General features: G+C 40.0%; 1 long non-coding RNA gene across 1 annotated transcript; it reads left to right on the top strand.

Moving 5' to 3' along the window:
- Window positions 1-10,886: 10,886 nt before the first annotated feature.
- On the top strand, window positions 10,887-16,391 carry LOC142743072 (uncharacterized). Its single transcript, XR_012881491.1, has 2 exons — window positions 10,887-11,187; window positions 16,113-16,391. It is a non-coding gene; the product is annotated as an uncharacterized LOC142743072 (long non-coding RNA).
- The last annotated feature ends 93 nt before the right edge of the window (window positions 16,392-16,484 follow it).

The following is a 16,484-nucleotide window of genomic DNA, read 5'->3' as shown; positions in this document are numbered from 1 at the left end:
TGCAGAAGTTGCGGCCAAACTTTACCTCATTGATCACGTTTATACATTGTTTAGTTTGTTCTTAAGAACAAGAAAATACTTAAGTACTGTTTACATTAACCTCTTACCTCGCTGCGCCGCAACTGTACGTCCTGGAGAGGGATTGCTTCCCGCAGCAGGACGTACAGTTGCAGAGCGGTTCCCGGCGCACACTGTCCTAATCCAGAACTATTACCAAAAAAAATCTGCGCTCCAAAAGCAAAATGGCGCTCCCTCCCTTCTGAGCCTTTCAGCGTGCCCAAACAGCAGTTTGCGTCCACATATATGGCATCGCCATACCCGTGAGAACACGCTTAACGTTTTATGAGGTATTTTGTCTTCAGTGGCACAAACTGGGCACAACATATTATGCACTAAAATGGCATATCAATGGAAAATTGCAATATTCACTTTGAACCATCCACTGTGCATTAAACCCTTTGCGCACTATGACTTAATAGCATGCCGTGGTGCGGGGGTTGATGTATGGAACGGGCTCACGTTGAGCCCGCTCCATATGCTGCGGGTGTCAGCTGTGTATTACAGCTGACACCCAGGACTAACAGACAGGAACACCGATCGAGCAGTTACAGTAGCCTGTAAAAATAACAATATATTGCAATACATTAGTATTGCAGTATATTGTACCGTGATTCAATGATCACTGGTTCAAGTCCCCTAAGGGGACTAATAAAATGTGTAGAAGAATTAAAGTTATTAGTAGTGAGAAAAAATAAATAAATTTAAAGTTAAAAAAAAAAACCTTTTCCCATTTTTCTTCTAAAGTAATGTAAAAAATAAACAAAATTGGTATTGCTACGTCCGTAAAAGGCCAAACTATTACAATATACCATTATTTAACTCGCATGGTGAACATCGTAAAAAACTGAAATAATTGAAACTGCCAAAATTGCTGTTTTTTTTGTCACCTTAACTCTCAGCTCATCCCGCAAAAAATAAGACCTCCCACCGCTCAATCAACTGAAAAATAAAAAAGTTATGGCTCTCAGAATGAGGTGAAACAAAACAATTTTTATTTTAACAAATAGATTTTTCTTTGTAAAAGTAGTATAGTATAAAAAAAAACTATATAAATTTAGTTTCACCATAATTGTATTGAGCCGCAGAATAAAGTAAAGTTTTCGGTTTTACCGCACAGCGAAAGCTGTAAAAACGAAACCCACAAATAATGTAATCAGATTTTTTTGCCAATTTCAGCCCGCAAAGAATTTTTTTTCAGTTTCCCAGTCCAATTTATGGTACTTTAAATGGTGTCAATAGAAACTACAACTCCTCCTGCAAGAAATAAGAGATCACACCACTCTACTCACGGAAAAAGAAAAAAGTTATGGCTCTCAGAACACGGGGAGTGAAAAACGAAAATAAGAAAGCAAAAAATGGATCAGTCCTGAAAGGGTTCGTTTATTTCTAATGAAAAAAACGTATGACCACATGTGGGGTATTTCCGTACTCGGGAGAAATTGCTTTACAAAAATTGGTTGTTTTTTTCTCCTTTATCCCTAGCGAAAATGAGAAAATGCAACATTTTAGTGGAAAAAATGGTGATATTCATTTTCGCGGCTTAATTCGAATAAATTCTGCAAAAGACCCGTGGGGTCTAAATGCTCAGAAAAATTCCTTTAGGGGTGTTTCAGAAATGGGTTTCTCTTTTGGGGGGTTTTCACTGTTTTGGTCCCTCTTGGGCGTTGCAAATGCGACATGGCACCGAAAAACATTTCAGCAAAATCTATGCTCTAAAATCCAAATGGCGCTCCTTCCCTTCTGAGCCCTGCTGTGGGTCCAATCAGCAGTTTATTACCACATATAGGGTATTGCCGTAATCGGAAGACATTGCTTTACAAATTTTGGGGTGCATTTTCTTCGTTATTGCTAGTAAATATTAAAAATTTCTATGTTTTTTTAGAAAAAAAGTAGATTTTCATATTTACAGATTAATATATTTAGCGAAATACCTGTTTGGTCAAAATGCTAACTAAACTCCTAGATACAATTCTTGAGAGGTGTAGTTTCCAAAATGGGGTAACTTTTGGGGTGTTTCCACTGTTTTGGCACCAGAAGACCTCTTCAAACCTGACAAGGTGCCTAAAATATATTCTAAAAAAAAGGAGGCCCAAAATCCACTAGGTGCTCCATTGCTTCTGAGGCCTGTGTTTCAGTGCGTTAGAGCACTAGGGCCACATGTGGGATATTTCTAAAAACTGCAGAATCTGGGCAAAAAATATTCAGTTGCATTTCTCGGGTAAAATCTTCTGTGTTACAAATTTTTTTTTTTATTAGAAATGAATTTCGGCAAAAAAAATAAAATTTGTAAATTTCACCTCTACTGTGCTTTAATTCCTCTGAAACGCCTAAAGGCTTAAAGCACTTTGTTAATGCTGATTCAAATACCTTGAGGGGTGCAGTTTTCAAAATGGGGTGATTTATGGGGATTTTCTAATATATAAGGCCCTCAAAGCCACTTCAGAACTGAACTGGTCCCAGAAAAAATGGCCTTTTGAAATTTTCTTTCGAATATGAGAAATTGCTGCTAAAGTTCTAAGCCTTGTAACGTCCTAGAAAAATAAAAGGACGTTCAAAAAACTATGCAAACATAAAGTAGACATATGGGAAATGTTAACTAGTAACTATTTTGTGTGGTATTACTATCTGTTTTACAAGCAGATACGTTTACATTTAAAAAAATGCTAATTTTTGCACATTTTCTCTAAATTTTGGTGTTTTTCAGAAATAAATACCGAATTTATCGACCAAATTTTTTCACTAACATAAAGTACAACATGTCACAAGAAAACAATCTCAGAATCGCTTGGATAGGTAAAAGCATTCCCAAGTTATTACCACATAAAGTAACATGTCAGATTTGAAAAAATCGGATGTGTCCTGAAGGCCAAAACAGGCTGGGTCCTGAAGGGGTTAATAATGCTTCTTTTTCCTGTGGTAATAGTGAGCAGTTACATGGTCTTATATGCATATAACCTGTCATATTTTTACACGGTTTTCCTTTTTGAGGGTGAACTTTTGTATATGTGCTATTTAGTTCTGCCTTCTGGGGTTTTTTTTTGTATACTATCGACTCATGATTACTTCTTATCTTGCAATGTATTGTTTGTAAAACTTAATAAAAACTGCATTTTTTTTAAAAAAAGTTCAATATCACTAGCACAGATGTGAGATTGAAAGGAAGGATCAGGGTGACAGGCTTTGGTTTTTAAGCAGCTAACTATAAGTAAAAGGATACTGGTGAAGTTCACCAGTATGTAAGTGCGTGGGGGCCATGGTGATCTCATGATGGAGACAGATTAGGGATGGTGATGTATGGGGACTGAGGTTAGTCAAGCATATCTGTATTTGGTCCTGCTTCTATCGGGCAGAAATGTGGGGTTTGCGTTACTGGCATATAGAATAAGGAAACAAGCAGAATGTGTAGAGGAGGGGGAATGAGTTTAGAAGATTAAATATATATTTAAGAAACATAGCAGTGAGGGATGGGACTTGGTACTTGACTTTTGCTACAGAGACATCTCTCCAGGGTATATACACGTATGTTTACATGTGATTATGCCAGTGCTACACATAACCCTTTGTCACATTACAGCTACAATAGCACCTGATGCAGGACACAGTCAAGCAACTTACATATCACTTTTTTCAGTCTTTCTTATTCATGTTTGTTTTGAGACACTCATATGATTGGCGCACATACATGTAAATTTGATGTGTGTCAATGTATCCCTATGTAATGTGACTAGTCAAAAAGCCTAATAGTAGCCCAAGCTCTGGACCGGCATCAGCACCCGGCAAACCCGGACAAATGCCGGGGCCCACTACACTTGGGGGGGCCCCACTCGGCCGCCGGGTGCTGACGCTGGCATAGTTAAGGCATCACTGTCCATATATGGACAGTGATGAGAGGAGTCCCAGGCAGAGCACTAGCGGCTCTGCTCCGGGAGTTCGTCTCTGGGAAAGCCCCTGACATCGCTGTCCATATATGGACAGTGAATATGGACAGCGATGCCAGGACCAGAGCAGTGTCCTAACCTGACCGCGCTGGTTCCGCCTCCAACTGAGCCTGCGTCCGCTGGATGCAGATTCAGTTGGTTTGAAAGCTCCAGCATTCACAGTGCCGTGAGCAGCTCGGCACAGGCAGGCGCTATGTAGTGACCTCACTACATCGCGCCTGTCTGCGACGAGTCACACACAGCACAGTGCAGATTAGAAGGATCCTCCACACGTCGTGGGAAAGGGGGCAGGTAACTAGTTATGTTGTTATTTTTCTATTAGGTACATATGGGGGCATTATACTAGGTATGGGAGGGGGTCCTATTGTAGCTTCTGAGGGGGCATTATACTGTATGGGACAGCTGTGGGGGGCATTATACTGTATGGGGCAGCTATGGGGGGCATTATATTGTATGGTGCAGCTATGGGGCATTATACTGTATGGTGCAGCTATGGGGGCATTATACGGTATGATGAAGCTATGGGGGCATTATACTGTATGGTGCAGCTATGGGGGGCATTATACTGTATGGTTCAGCTATGGGGGGCATACTGTATGGTGCAGCTATGGGGGGCATTATACTGTATGGTGCAGCTATGGTGAGCATTATACTGTGTGGGGCAGCTACGGGGAGCATTATACTGTGGTGGTCAGCTACGGGGGGCATTATATTGTGTGGTGGATTTATACTGTGGGAACAGCTATGGGGCCATTATACTGTGGTGGTCAGCTATGGGGGCATTATACTGAGTAGGGGGCAGCTATGGGGAGCATTATACTTTGTGGGGGCAGCTACCGGGAGCATTATACTGTGGTGGTCAACTATGGGGGCATTATACTGTGTGTGGGGGGGCATTATACTGTGGGGTGGATTTATACTGTGGGAGCAGCTATGGTGGGCATTATACTGTGGTGGTTCGCTATGAGGGCATTATACTGTGTAGGGGGCAGCTATGGGAAGCATTATACTGTGGTGGTCAGCTATAAGGGGGCATTATACTGTGTGGGGGGGCAGCTATGGGGGGTCATTATACTGTGGGGGCAGCTATGGGGGCATTATACTGTGGGGGCATTCATGGGGTGCCAGGCAAGGCAGCTGGGCATAGGCGTGCGCAGGGGTCTGGTGGTGTTGGGTAGGGGGGGGCTTAAGCTGAATTCTTGCACCAGGGCTCATGAGCCTTTAGCTACACCACTCCCAGGCAGAGTGCTAGTAGTGCTCTGCCCGGGACTATGGATCTGGGGTTGCCCCTAACAACACTGCCCATATATAGACAGTGACGTCAGGAGCTGTGTGGCACTACCAGGGAGGAGGGGGCTGTGTGGCACTACCTGGGAGGGGGGGCTGTGTGGCACTATCTACAGAGGGCACTAAATTTATTGGGGTACAAACTAGGGGCCTAACTTCTATATGGGGGCACAAAGTGATGATTTTTGGCATTTTACTTCTGTCGTGAGTTTCCCCGCAAAGGGGCCCACTAAGTCTGTGTCGCCCAAGGGCCCACATAAACCTGGAGCTGGCCCTGCCCAAGCCCAAAGGTTGAACTGGAGAAGTGTTGTGTTCCTGAATTGTGTAGGTCTTGGTGGACAGTTGCAAGTGTTTCACGTGTGAATTAATGGATGGAATCGCTGTGCCCATAGTAGGTAGTGGAGTTGATACTGGTGATAGACCCTTTGAAGTTTTCTCTATTGCACAGACGGCACATCCTGTACAATTTGTGTAAATTAGTTTTTTCCTGACATTCTAATTCTCTGTTATCGTTGGAGTTTTGTTATTCACTCTCACATCAAGTTTCATTCTGAATACTCAACTTCCTTTTATGAAAAGTTACGTGTTTTGCAGTTTTAGTCTAAGTTCACACTGAGTTTTTTGCAGGCGTAATTTCTGCCTCAAAATTCTGTTTGTAAGTTTGAGGCAGATTTTCCTCTCCCTGCACGCCGATTTTCTCTGCGTTTTTCATGCCGTATTTCGACCGCGGCCATTGAGCGCCACAGGCATAAAACGCCACGAAATACTCTTTTTCTGCCTCCCATTGAAGTCAATAGGAGGTCAGAAGCGTAAACGCCCGAAGATAGGGCATGTCCCTTCTTTTAATACCGTCTCGCGGGAAAAAGACGACTCCACCTCGCATTGAAATCAATGGGAGGCATTTTCGGGCCGCTTTTGACGAGTTTTGTGGCGCGGTTTCCGCATCAAAAAACTCTGTGTGAACATAGCCTATGTTTTCTCAGTTCCTTATTTTGATCGGGCACGAGTGACATTTTTTTTATTATAAAACAAAACAAGATTTGTTTTGGTTTGTGGTCAATTGCATTTTTCACAACATGCTCTGGGTATGGCGTTTTTTGTTTTTTACCATAGGCTTTTCTATAGGACTTGAAAAATGGCAGAAAAAAACGCATGTTTTAAATGTTTCAAAATAAAAAAAGCCACCAAAAACGCTAGAAATTCATGGCTGTTTTTTAACAAGCATTTAAAATGCTGGAAAAATTGTGTGTGAGTGTGGTTTCACACAGCATTTTTAGGAAAAAAGCCACATTATTTGTTGCATGTTTTTTTTCCCCCAAACGCACTACATACAATGCTTTTTTGTTGGTGACATTTTTCTCCACTTTTGGTGCGTTTTTTTTTCAAACCGCAGCATGCTCTAGGTATGGCGTTTTTTTTTCACGCATTTTCCCGTAGGCTTCTCTATAGGACTTTAAAAATGCCTAAAAAAAAGCATGTAAAAAAATAGCATAATAAAACCAGCCACCCAAAGAACGCTTGTAAAAAAACAAACCACATTAAAATTAATGTAAAAAAACAGGAGTAGAGGAGGTTTACATCACCTTTAGCATCACATTTGTTAACATGAAAAAAAAAAACAATTTCAGACAGAATAGTACAAGATGACGCCTTTCCTGTAGCATTCCGTTGCCATTGATGTGCATTGTACACAAAAAAATGGATCCGTCAGGATCCAGTTTTTCAAGAGGACAAAAAATAAGGCTGTCTCCATTTGTCTGTCAGGCAAAAATTTTAACCTTGACGGAAGCCCCATTAAAAAACCTACAGATCCGTTAACGGAACCGTTTGAAAATGGAAAAAAAGTACAAACAGACGTATAAACGTGATATGAAAGGGCCCTTAACCCCTTCCCGCTCCTGGACGTACTATTAGGTCATGATGAGCACATCGTTCGCTTTCCATGACCTAATAGTACGTCATGGGAGAAACGACCATTCCGACCCCCCTCCCGGGAAACATACAGGAGCTGTGACAGCTGCTGTCTCGTACAGCAGTTGTCGCAGCTTCTTCAGCAGGGACCTATCGTAGTGGTCCCCGCTGATTAACCCCTTAGAAGCCGCATTCAATAGCGATCGCAGGTTCTTAGGGGTTAAAAAGCCATCAACGTCCGTGGCATGATCGCGGGCGCTGATGTTTGCTATTGTAACCGGAGGCCTAACAATGGCCTCCTGCTATGCCATCTATGGAAGCCTCGTGGGTCCTGAACCCACTATGCTTGTATCAGTGAGTAGCTGACAGCTCTAATACACTGCACCACGCATGTAGTGAAGTGTATTAGAATAGTGATCCGGGCCTCTTGCCTTCAAGTCCCTTAGTGGGACAAAAAAAAAAGTTGTATAAAAAAACAAAAATAAAAGTTTATTAGTAATAAAAGTAAAAATCCCCCTTTTTCACTTATCAGTCTTTAATTATTAAAAAAAATTAATAAACTATAGATAATTGGTATTAGCCGCCTCCGTAACGGCCTGAATTACAAAAGTATTTTTTTATTTATCTCGCGCTGTGAACGCCGTAAAAGAAAATAATAATAAACCACAATTTTTTGGTCACGGCACTTCCCAAAAAATGGAACAAAAAGTCGCATATACCCACAAATGGGACTGATCTAAACTGCAGCTCGTTACGCAAAAAAAGCCTCACACGGCTTTCTTGATGAAAAAATAAACAAGTTCTGGCTCTTAGAATAAAGCAACACAAAAAGTAAATGAGTTTTTATTAAAGTATTTTATTGTGCAAACGCCATAAGACATAAAAAAAAAACCTATAAACATATGGTATCGCCGTAATCGTATCGACCCGAAAAATAAAGTGAATATGTCATTTATAGCGCACGGTGAACGCTGTAAAAAAAGGAATAAAAAACAACAGAAGAATTGCTGTTTTTTAGTCACCACGCCTCTTAAGAAATATAATAAAAAGTGATCAAACAGTCACATGCACCCCATGAAAACTACAATGAATTCCTCAAGGGGTCTAGTTTCCAAAACGGGGTTTCCCCTGTACTGACCTCAGAAGCTCTGCAAAAGCGACATGGCACCCAGAAACCAATTCAGCAAAATCTACATGCCAAATAGCGCTCCTGCATTTCTGAGCACTGCTGTTTGTCCAACCAGCAGTTTATGACCACATATGGGGTATTGCCATAATTGGGAGAAATTGCATAAATGAAATTTGTAAATCTCACCTCTACTTAACTTTAAATTCCTGTGAAGCGCCTAAAGGGTTAGGAAACTTTCTAAATGCTGTTTTGAATTGATGGGTCTAGTTTTTAAAATGGGGTGTTTATGGGGGTTTCTAATATATAGGCCCCTCAAAGCCACTTCAGAATTGAACTGGTACCTAAAAAAAAAGGCTTTTGACATTTACTTCAAAATATGAGAAATTGGTGCTTATGTTCTAAGCCTTGTAACATCCTAGAAAAATAAAAGCCTGTTCAAAAAATGATGCCAACATATAGAAGACATATGGGAAATGTGAACCAGTAACTATTTTGTGTGGAATTTCTATCTGTCTTACATTGTCTATCATGTCTAAAATTCTATTTTTTCCAAATTTTCTCAAAATTTTGCTATATTTCACAAATAAACACTGAATATATCGACCAAATTTTACCACTAACATAAAGCCCAATGTGTCATGAGAAAACAATCACACAATCGCTTGGATAGGTATAAGCATTCCGGAGTTATTACCACATAAAGTGAAACGTGTCAGATTTTAAAAATGGGCTCTGAGCCTTAAGGCCAAAACTAGGCTGTATCATTAAGGGGTTAATGACAGCCCACTGTCTTTTGAAGGGCGATGCAGGTCCCTAGTCGACAGAAAATTTTTTGTTGCCGTAGAAAAGGCTGATGAGTACTTCTGTGAGCGCTCATCCTCTAAGGATCTGTTACTTACAGCGCCTGAACTCCAACCCGAGCTGTTTAACCTTTTGATCCCCGCAGTCCGCGACTGCGGCATGATCAAAGGGGACTCCCCTCTTCAATCATCTCACCGAAGACTGGGGGAACCCTCTGCAGTCAGCCCTGGGATCTAGAAAGAACCCCACGGCTATCTGTTATATATGCCACTATTTGGTGCCCTAACAGCAGCCTGTGTCATAGTGACACAGTGTAATGTATTAGCATACAGGAGTATGCTAATACATTATAAGTAAAAAATATAGTTGTAAATACAGTTATCACTTCATGGGATAAAAAAAATTTTAACAAAAAATATAAAAAGGTCCAAAAAAAACCATTATTTAGTGTCAAATATATTTTATTGCCCATACATTACATAAAAACCTACACAGGTATCTACACAACCGTAATAACCTGAGTAATTAATTTAACAGGGTATTTAGCATGATACATGAACGGTATAAAAAATAAATCAAAAAAACAATAATGAAAATCTTTTTTTTTTTTCCCCTATATTCATGCAGCAAAAATAAATGATATAACTTACACAAAAAAAATGTTCTACCCCAAAACTGTGCAGAAAAAATAAAATTTCTCCCACATAAAACAAGGCCCCATATAGCAACGTAAATAAAAAAATAAAAAAGTTATGTCTGCTGAAAGAGGCAAAAATGAAAAAATGTAGGTGGTCATTAGAGGGGTTGTCTGGGCACGGGAAGTTTTTTCATACTGATGACCTATGATCGGTGGTGGTCTGACCCAGAGCCCCCGAACAGATCAGTTGCTCCGGCACCGGAAGTCAGTGCCGGAACCAGATTGCTTCGGTCACAGTATAGCGGTCGTGCTGCACCTCTGCAGCACGGCCGCTATACATTCTATGGAGCCATTTGCTTCTGGCACTGAACACTGCATAACATCCGATGCACAAAGGCAGCCGACACAGCTGATCGGTGCGGGGACCAGTGTCGGACCCCCACCGATCATATACTGATGACCTATCCTGTGGATAGGTTATTCAGTATGAAATAAGGTCCTGTTACTGGACAACCCCTTAAGGTCTTTTTAGGCCTGGTCACTAAGAGGTTAATTCAGATCTTCACTCATTTTATGTTTACCCTGTTCGGCAAGGGTCTTAGATATTTAATCTTCTAAAAAGAAATCTAAAAAACTTCTGGCTACACAAATGACAACGTTTTTAGATTTAATTTAAGTACTCCACTCTCTACCATAACAGCTACTGTTTGTGTACATACCAAGTATTTGATCATTTTGTTAATTAAACACATTCGTTGTGCTAGATTAGCCAGTGATTTTTCAGAGAAGCATATCTGATCCCCATTTTGCATAGTATCACATACAGTGTATACTGACAATAAAAGTATAAGCTATACATATATCAGAAGGATAAGATTCACTCTATTATTTGCACTGACTTTTCTTATTTTTCAATATTAGTCAGAGGTTATCATGTCTAATATTTTCTGAGTCCTTGTTTCCTGTTGAGCCATTGGCCAGTTGGAACTCTGGTTATCTTTTTCCTAAGCTTTACCACCAGTATTTTTTTGCACCGAGAATTTTAACATATCTCAAGATGACAAAATATAAGAAGACTATGCATCCTGGAAGTGGTTTTACTGCGGCTCCTGGGTGGTGATCATTGTAGGGCAGGTTCGTTAAAACTTCCTGTTTTTGTAAACAGGTGTTAAACCATAGGCTTGGCACCAAAGTCATCTTCATCAGCAACGGATACTTTCACTTCAGGATTTTCAAAGTTGAAAAACAAAATTTTAAGACAGTATTGCTTCCTGTTGAGAAAGCTGTTACTCTAGAAGGTTCTGCATCTCACGAAAGCCCAACACAAGCTCTGCCGTGATTTATCTTCAATAATGCTGCGTCATTTTTTCTGGTGTGCAATACTGCTCTTCCTTATGGCGGTGGTACTCGGAGAAGAAAGTTTGGTACGTACAAATAACATAATTTTCTGGAAATGGCAGCCAGTCCATATTTTGGTTTGAATATGCCTTATATTACTCTACTTTCGAATATGAAGAGATGACTCGGTGGTGTTATCTATTATTGACAGATATCAGAATAAGTTCCTGTGGTGTTAGTGTGTATATCTGAACATTACAGTATGTTCAGTCACACAATGCTTACCGACATTGTGCAGGTATAAAAAAAAATTCTGAAGTCACAATGAATAACCATTAGAAACAGTATTATTTTATATGGCTTCATTATCGAAATCTATTTGGAGATTAGTGATTCTACCGGTGTAAACTGGATCAATACAAAGCAGTTTATGATGCGTCTGTAGTCCTGTAGCCATTCTATAGGGCTGCAAACGGAACGTAGCTGCAAACCAAAATCAGGAGCCACTTAAGTGACCAGGCAAAGTATCCCACATGTGGGGAACGTGGAGCAGAGAAAAGACCACCAGAATGTCATAGACAAGGTTAAGAGAAATTTGTTGACTACAGCAATGGGGTTCATTTTAGTTAACTCCTTGACATCGCAGCCATTTTTTATTTTCTCCTCCCCGCATTTCAAAAACAATAATATTTTTATTTTTACGTTAAGGGCTTGTTTTTAGTGGGGCAGGTTGTAGTTTTTAAGAGGAACCATGCCATTAGCCTGTTAATTGTGGGGCGAGAAGGGGTCAATCTATGTGTACTTTTTAAAGGGGTTCATCAAAAAACATCTACTGATTTCAGGGACTGTGGCCACAGAAAGAGGATTATTTGGTTTATGGGATGGGTACATAAATCCTTAGGGTATGTGGACACACAAAATCAAAAATGTCTGAAAATACGGAGCTGTTTTCAAGGGAAAACAGCTCCTATTTTCAGATGTTTTTTTAAGCAACTCGCGTTTTTCGAGGCGCTTTTTACATCCGTTTTTGGAGCTGTTTTTCTATAGAGTCAATGAAAAACGGCTCAAGAAGTGACATGCACTTCTTTTTTGCGGGCGTTTTTTTACGAAAAAAAATCACAGAAAAAATGCAATAATTGCTGTAAACATTGCAGCAAAAAACGGTAGATATTATTGTAGCCTATCTTCTCCCACACCTACATGATCTTTTTACTTCAGTCAAAATCATCTACATCATTAAATATAAAAAGTGTTCTTTTTCATTAATTACCTAAAATGTTTTTTTAATTGTATCTATAGTTTTTCTAAAGACTTAACATTTGTGAATAATTAATTGTGTAATGATATAGAGAGAAAGTATTAGTTCTACAGGAATAGCTCAGGTCTGGCACATAGCTATTGGAGTCATATTTGTATACTTTGAACAGCGTCTATTAATCTGGCTATAGGTATAATCAATATTGAATTAACCCCCTTAATACCAAAGGTATTTTAAACCTTAATGACCAAGCAATTTTTTAAGTTTTTCCATCGTCACATTCAGAGCTATATCTTTTTTCGTTTTCAGTCGACACAGCTGTATAAGGACTTGTTTTTTGCGGGACAAGTTGTATTTTTAATAGCACCATGTTGGGGTTCTTATAATTTATTGATTAACTTTTATTAACTTTTTTGGTGGGGTAATAGGAAAAAAATGGAAATTTCGCCACTTTTTTGTGTCTTAAATTTACGCAGTTTACCGTGTTTTATTTTAAGAGTTATAACATTTTTATTTTTCTGCTGACATAACTGTGTTTTTTTTTTACGGGTTTGTTGGTACCATTTCGGAGTAGTGACTATTTTATCACTTTTTATTGAATTTTTTTGAAAGCAGGATGAACATAAAACAGCAATTCTCGCATTGTTTTTATTTTATTCTTTACGGTGTTAACCGTGCGGGTTACATAAGGCAATTGTTTTATTGTTGGGGTCGTTACGGACGCAGCGATACCAAATATGTATAGCTTTTCACTTTTTTTTTTTCATAATAAAGTATTTTGTAAAGGAAAAAAGTGGGTTTTAAAAAATTTTTTTACTTGGGACTTATTTATTTATTACAAACTTTATGAAACTTTTTTACATTTTTTTTTAGTCTCACTAGAACCTCAATACTTCACAACGGAGACAAATGGAAACCATTGGTACCGGATCCGTCACCATTGAAATCAATGGTGATGGAAACGGAAACCTATGGTTTGTGTCAGTCAGGGTCTCGCTCCGATGGAAAACTCAGATGGAACTAAGCCTAAGGGGTTATTTTTCGAGGGACAGTTCGTAGTTTTTATTGGCACCATTTTGTGATGCATACAACTTTTTGATTGCTTTTTATTCAATTTTTTCACCATGCAGGTTAAATAGCGTAAAGGCATGTTCAGACGTGGCAGATTTTTCCGCAGCAAATTCGTGGCAATTGCTCAATGAATCTGCAGTAACATATTTGACAGACAATTGAGACGTTGCAGATATCACTGCGGACTTGCCGCACATTTTAGTTTTTGCATTGCAAAGGCTGACATCTGGAGTGAAAATCTGCTGCTTCTCCGCAACAGACTGTGCATGCTGAGGTGTGAAAATTCTGTTCTGGCGGAACCATTGCCATTTAGAGAGGAGTGTAGGCTAGGGATAAACTGCAACTGCTGCTTGTCCTCCCCCTAATATTCCAGTGAACTATGTTGAGTTGTGTTGCCCACAGTTGTGTCACAACTGCATTGCACCTATTTACAGATTACTATGACAAAGACTTTGTTGGAGGCTGGTAATGACGCAGCATCATTGTGTGCAACAGATGTATTGACCAGTCTAAGGGTATGTGCACACACACTAATTACGTCCGTAATGGATGGCACGTATTTCGGCCGCAAGTCCCGGACCGAACACAGTGCAGGGAGCCGGGCTCCTAGCATCATACTTATGTACGATGCTAGGAGTCCCTGCCTCGCTGCAGGACAACTGTCCCGTACTGAAAACATGATTACAGTACGGGACAGTTGTCCTGCAGCGAGGCAGGGACTCCTAGCATCGTACATAAGTATGATGCTAGGAGCCCGGCTCCCTGCACTGTGTTCGGTCCGGTACTTGCGGTCGAAATACGTCCGTCAATTACGGACGTAATTAGTGTGTGTGCACATACCCTAAGGGTGTGTTCACATGCTAAAGTAAAAACGGCTGTAAAATACGGAGCTGTTATCAAGGGAAAACAGCCTCTGATTTTCAGCCATTTTTAAAGCATCAAACGTTTTGTGATACGTTTTTTGGAGCTGTTTTTGAAGCTGTTTTTCTATTGACACGATGAAAAATGGTTCCAAAAACGGCTCAAGAAGTGACATGCTACTTCTTTTTACAGGGCGTTTTTTACGCTGCGTAAAAAAACATCCCATCTGAACAAAACGTTTTTTCCCATTGAAATCAATGGGCAGATGTTTGGAGTCAAAAACGGCTGAAAATTACAGAGCTAAAAAACTGAAAAACTAAAAAGCTGAAAACGAAGCTTCTTTTCACTTGAAGCTTCTTTTGAGGCATTTTTTTTAGGTGTTTATTCATTGGAAAATATACTCGAAAAAATGGCTATAGAAGTGACATGCCTCTTCTTTTTACGAAGCGTTTTTTAAATTCAGCAGAGTAAAAATAAGCCTAAGGGTATGTGCACACGCTTAGCAAAAAACGTCTGAAAATACGGAGCTGTTTTCAAGGGAAAACAGCTCCTGATTTTCAGAAGTTTTTAAGCAAACTCACGTTTTTCGCTGCGTCTTTTACGGCCGTTTTTGGAGCTGTTTTTCTATAGAGTCCATGAAAAACGACTCCAAAAACGGCTCAAGAAGTGACATGCACTTCTTTTTCGCTGGCGTTTTTTAAATGTCCGTTTTTAAAAATGACCGCGGAAAAAATGGCCCGTCGGAACAGAACGCCGTTTTTCCCATTGAAATCAATGGGCAGATGTTTGGAGGCGTTCTGCTTCCGATTTTTCGGCCGTTTTTCGGGCGTTTATGGCCCAAAAATAGGCCGTGTGAACATACCCTTATGTGAACAGCACAGTGTATTTCCCATTGAAATCAATGGGAAACTGTGTGCAGGCTTATTTCAAGTTTATATTGGAGTGTAAACGAGGCTTTTCTGCTCCAAAATCAGCCTGAAAATAAGGAGTGTGAACATACTCTAAGGCCTCGTTCACACAGAGATTTTTGCGGAAAGAAAACACGGCAAAAACGGCCGAAATTGACTCCCTTTGTTTTCAATGGGAGGTAGAGGCGTTTTTTCCCCGCGAGCGAAAAAAAATGCTTGCGGGAAAAAGAAGCGACATGCCCTATCTTGAGGCGTTTTCCGCCTCAAAAACCCCATTGAAATCAATGGGAGATGGAAATAAATGCGTTTTTGCCGCGTTTTTGATACATTCTTCAGCAAAAACGCTCGCGGTGTTTCCCTTTGTGGGTTGAAGAAATGGGCAAAGAAAGCCACCTTAAAAAAAACACGCGTGTGGTTCGCATGCTTAAAAAAACGTGTGTGGTGCGGACCACTTCAAGAATATCGGAGCCGATTTTTCCAGTCAGAATCTTCTGCCTGCAAAAAACTCATGTGTGAACATACCCTAAAGGTGGCCATACACATTAAATAACTGTCGACAAAGTGATCGGCCGATAGTTATTTCTCCCCACTACCCCATAACATGCGCACTCTGGTAAGCGGCGCATACATGTTTATTTCAAAGGGGAAATTAGACATGTGGGAACAAAGGATCGGGCACGTTAAAATCCAACAAGGCCGACGCTTATCTGTTGCTTGGGGGAGTCGGGTTACATGTTAAATAGTTGGCCTATCCTGTTAAAATCAGCTTATTCGGATGAACTTTCTCTAATGTGTATGGGCATCATAACGCCTGAAAATACTCTGGTTTATGAAGTAAAAGTATGTTCAGATGTAGCAGATTTGTGGTGCGGATTCAATTGTGTTTTCACCCCTTTTTTTTCTTTTATATTAGAAAATCATAAATGGAACTGCAAATAATATAATATCAAATGCTGAGAGTGGAGCTCCAGAGATGTCAGCTATGATGCTCACCCTCCTTACATTTTCAATATTTCACTACATCCTGAACTAACCACCTTCCATGAAGACTGAATGTTGAAGACCAGTCGGCAAAAGTCAGAACACGGCTGTTAAGAAGAAGACTCCAGACAACTGATGAACATCTATTCCTATACTAGACTATTGCCTGTAGTGAACCTGTTTTCCAAAATAAATCTGATTCTACCATAAAGTGTACATTGTATCTGTTGTTTTTTTTTATTGTTATCACTGTTATGTTTTACCTTTGTGTGTCTTACATTCAGGTCAAAAGACATTTTACAGA

This window comes from Rhinoderma darwinii, chromosome 2 (genome assembly GCF_050947455.1).
Source record: "Rhinoderma darwinii isolate aRhiDar2 chromosome 2, aRhiDar2.hap1, whole genome shotgun sequence".
Lineage (NCBI taxonomy): Eukaryota > Metazoa > Chordata > Amphibia > Anura > Rhinodermatidae > Rhinoderma > Rhinoderma darwinii.
The sequence above is the reverse complement of the archived record's forward strand: the minus strand, read 5'-3'. Positions and strand labels throughout refer to the sequence as shown.